Raw genomic sequence first — 4,438 nt, 5'->3', positions numbered from 1 at the left:
GCACGTGTGTGAGTGTACCACCTGCACGTGTGTGAGTGTACCACCTGCATGTGTGTGAGTGTACCACCTGCACGTGTGTGAGTGTACCACCTGCATGTGAGTGTAACACCTGCATCTCAACAGAGATCAGAAGATAGCATTGAATCCTCTGGAACTGGAGTTAAAGACTGTTTCTAATCACTCTGTGGGTACTGGGAACTGAACTCATGACCTCTGCAAGAGCAAAAAATGCTTTTAACCACTGAGTCATCTCTCCATCACCTCACCTCTTTATTTCTATTTTTGTTGATCATTCATAACTATTTGAGTGTTGAGATAAAGTTGTTATTTCCAAATTTGTGATATAGCGAGTCCTTGTTGCAATCAGAGGGTCACAGAAACAAGACAAAAAGGCATGAATGTAGAAAAAATTTCTTGTAGGGAGGAGCTGGGGGATGGCAGGAGTCAGAGTAGACAATGCGCTGTGTTACTTGCATTGCCAACAAATCTTACCGATTTTAAAAAATAGGTGTACATTTTCAAATAATATTTTTAAAATTATGTGTATGTCTCTGTGTGTGCACATGCATGTGAAGGTGCTTGCAGAGGTCAGAAGAGAGGCTCCGATTTCCTAGAATTGAAGTTGGAGGTGGTTGTGTTGTGAGCTGCCTGGTGTGGGTCCTGGGAACTGAACTCTGGTCCTATGGAAGAGCAGCCTGTGCTTTAGCTACCCAGCCATCTCTCCAGTCCCTGTTTTTTTTTTTTTTATTACCTTTCTTGTGAGATATTTATGCCCAAAGCCATATTTTACGCTAGAAACCCGTGGAGGAAAGAATGAGATGTTTTTTTTTATACACCCGACACCAAATGTCCTGATGATTGGAACCATGAAGCGAACTTATTATCACAAACATGGGGAAGTACCTCGAACCCAGGTGTTGCTCACGGAGCTTGTCCTGTGAGCTGGCAAAGGCTCTGGATCCTTTGTCATTGAACGCTAACAACCCACAGTGATGCTAACATCACCGCGTGCAGCAGTCCACACCATGCTGCTCCTGGGGCTCATGCCTCAGGGGCAACGCAACTCGGACTTGAACCCAAGTGAGTGTGCTTTCAACACTCCAGGGACAAGACAGGGGAGATACTGGCTCAGTAGGATAGGGGCCTTGCTGTGCAAACGTGAGGGCCTGGGTTCGGATCCCCAGAACTGTATAAAGGCAGGTACCTTAGCTCTGCTCTGTTACGCAGCACTCCCACAACAGAGACGGGAAGTGGAGACAGACGAACTGGCAGTGGGTATGTCTGCTTGCCTGACACACATAGCGGCGAACACCAGGAGAACCCTGTCTTACGGCAGTAGGAGAGGTGCCAAGGTTTGTCCTCTGATTCCCGCCTGCACACAGATCACACGCGCGCGCGCACGCACGCACACACACGCACACACATTGCACGCTCACTCCAGGGCTTCCAGAGTTGATTCCTGCTGTCAAGGGTGGGAGAGACCGAAGGATACATGAATATCTAAAGTAATCCCTCTTCCTGACCCACGAATCAAAGTTTATAGCCCTAAAGTCTCAGGCTTTGCATTAAATGTGTTGTAGAATTGGATTTAGACTTCTTAGCCATCCTCTGAGGCAAAAGACTCATACATGTTACACGTTGGCTTCTGTCCCAGGGCATATTGGGCACTTCACGGTGATAATTCCCTCCTAATTGGTTGTAAGTAATGCATTGCCATTGTGGAATTTGTCACTTACCAAAATGGACCTTAGCAAATGGACTGTGCTCTCTATTTAAATGCAAATTCACGCACACTAAAGCACAGCTCCCTGAGAGATGGTGGGGTCAGGAGGCCCCCTGCCTGCTCACCTACCTCTTTCTGATGGGGGAGAAGGTGGAAAGAAGCCAAATTACTAACGGAGGGCCTGGGACAGACAGCCTGGCTCAGTGCTGTGTGGGCCTCCTGAGTACAGAGGGATTCTGTGAAGGTCTGCTTTCTTGTGGGTATTGTGAAGAACCATGGCTACATCCAAACTTCCTACCCTCTGCTCTGGGAGCCCCCCTCAACCATGTTGGAGAAGATGCCCCTGAGACAGTAGGGTTCCAGTGCTTCATATCAGTCCCATAGGCTCCTGTCTTATCCATGTCTTCTCTTAGCTCTTCTTGGATGACAGTATTTTAAACAATAGCTCAACACTCTCACCCTGGCTGGGTTCCTCTAGCTCTCCTGCTAGGAGATATGGCTTCCTGACCTCATCTCCAGGGCCCACCCTCCTGCATGCATATGCTGCGGCCCTGTAGTAAGGCAGGAAGCCTCCAGTTCTCTTGTTCAATGAACAGGCACGTTAGAGCCAGGGCTGTGATGCTTCCTGGCCTCTTGCTCTTCTCACTCCAGACAACCTCAGGACACCACAGAAGCAAGTCAGTAGCATGCCTCACAGGGCCGCTGGCCTGTCCCTGGAAAGGAATTGATACAGAAGAGGGTGATGTGTCCCTGTGTGGGACTTCAGGGTTGGCGGAGACTGATGGCTTGCCTGACCCAGCTGGCCTGACTGGACAGCTGACCTGGGCCAGGAAGTCATCGCCAAAAGCACAAGTGTGCATTCTCAAAGGGCAGATTAGACTCACAGGGAGGTATGTAAATGTATAGAAACTTCCAGATGAGAAACATCCTGGTTTTCTTTTTGTTGCAGAAACTTTCAACAATCTCTAGTCCCCTTTCTCTGACTCCACTTCATCTCTCTGTTGTGTTCTTCTGAGCTGTGCTCGTTTTTTTTTCTTTCTTTTCTTTTCTTTTTGAAGAACTCTAGTAGTCTTAAGGTTTCCACCCCAATGTAGTCAATTTGCATACAGAGTATTGGTGCCCTGGGACTGGCTGAAATAATAAGCCAGACTCTGCAATAGAAGCATGCGTAGGAGAGAAAGATCAATGGACACAAATGGGAGAAGAGATGCAAGGATCATTATGTCTGCCTTTCTCGAGCTGCTGAGCAGTACTAACCTAGGCTACTGGCTACCCTCTCCAACATCTTAGAAAGGGTCTTTAAAGCTGGAGAGATGGTTCAGCAGTTCAGAGAATTTGCTGCTTTTGCAGAGGACCTATTCAGTTCCCAGTACTCACATGGCATCTCCCAACTGACTCTAACTCCAGCCCCAGGGACCCTGACACCATCCTCTGACCTCCATGAACTCGTGGTACACACAGGCTTTATGCAGGCAAAAATATTCATATGCATAAAATACTGCAATAAGAACTAAGCCTAAAAAAATAAAAAATAGAGAAGTTGGCCAGCTTTAGATTTCTGGTATCTACTCTCTAAGTGAGTTCTGGAAACAGTTAGCCAATGAATTGTCTTTTCTCATAAGTCTAAGATGTTCGTTTATAGAGAACAGCTATGAATTCACAAAGGCTAACATGTGCCCTGACTGCTTTGTTGCCATCCGTTGCTTTCATTTTGCGTTCAGCTCCCTCCGGGCAGACAGAACCCATCATGCACACAGTACATGTTGTCAGCCTGCAATTTTCCTGCACTTGTGGGAAAGTCAAGAATATAATTTTGGAGAGAGTGAATGTAAATATTTAATTCCCCAAAGGGCAGTTCTCTACCCTCGAATCCTTATCCTTCCTCACTACTGGTCCCACCAAATCCCCAGCTCTTCCAAAGCACACAAAAGTGTCAGTGCCAGCCCCAGTGAAGGGCTTCAGTTCTCACACTCACTTGCTGCTGGTTCTGTGCATGTTGCATCCAGGTGGGCATTGCCAGGCTTCACACACCCATTTGCAGTCTCTGGAGTTTAGAGATTCTTTTCACTGCATCCCAAGGCTTCTTAGGGTTTGATTGCTATGATGAAAATTCCATAACCGAAAGCAAGTTGGGGAGGAAAATGTTTATTTGACTTGAACTTTAACACTGCTATTCATCACCAGAGGAAGTCAGGACAGGAACTCAAACAGGGCAAAAACCTGGAGGAAGGATTTGATGAAGAAACCATGGAGGGGAGCTGCTTATTGGCTTGCTCCCCATGGCTTCTCAGCCTGCTTTCTATAGAACCCAGGACTACCAGCTCAGGGATTGTTGGGGGCTGTGGACCCCCTGAATTTCTTGTAAACAACTTCTTTTCCCCTCCTCTGAGTGGTCTGCAGCTGCTCTGAGCACGAGACCCTGCTGGCAGGGGAGTGGGTTCTGATGAGTCTACAGCTGAAAGATCCCGAGAGCTGGGGCGTGGCCAGAGCCCTAAATATGCTGCCCCTGAGCACAATAAAGTGGGAATTCTTGTCTCAAGGATGATCCATGTCCCGGTTTCTCTCTGTATCTCTCTCTCTCTCTCTCTCTCTCTCTCTCTCTCTCTCTCTCTCTCTCTCTTGTTTTTAAATCTTCTGCCTAGTTCCCATAGCATGTAGCATGTGCGTGCAGGACACATACAAGGGATAGCACCACCCACCATGGCTGGGCCTGCC

The sequence above is a fragment of the Microtus ochrogaster genome, unplaced genomic scaffold (assembly GCF_000317375.1).
Source record: "Microtus ochrogaster isolate Prairie Vole_2 unplaced genomic scaffold, MicOch1.0 UNK10, whole genome shotgun sequence".
Classification (NCBI taxonomy): domain Eukaryota; kingdom Metazoa; phylum Chordata; class Mammalia; order Rodentia; family Cricetidae; genus Microtus; species Microtus ochrogaster.
The sequence above is the reverse complement of the archived record's forward strand: the minus strand, read 5'-3'. Positions refer to the sequence as shown.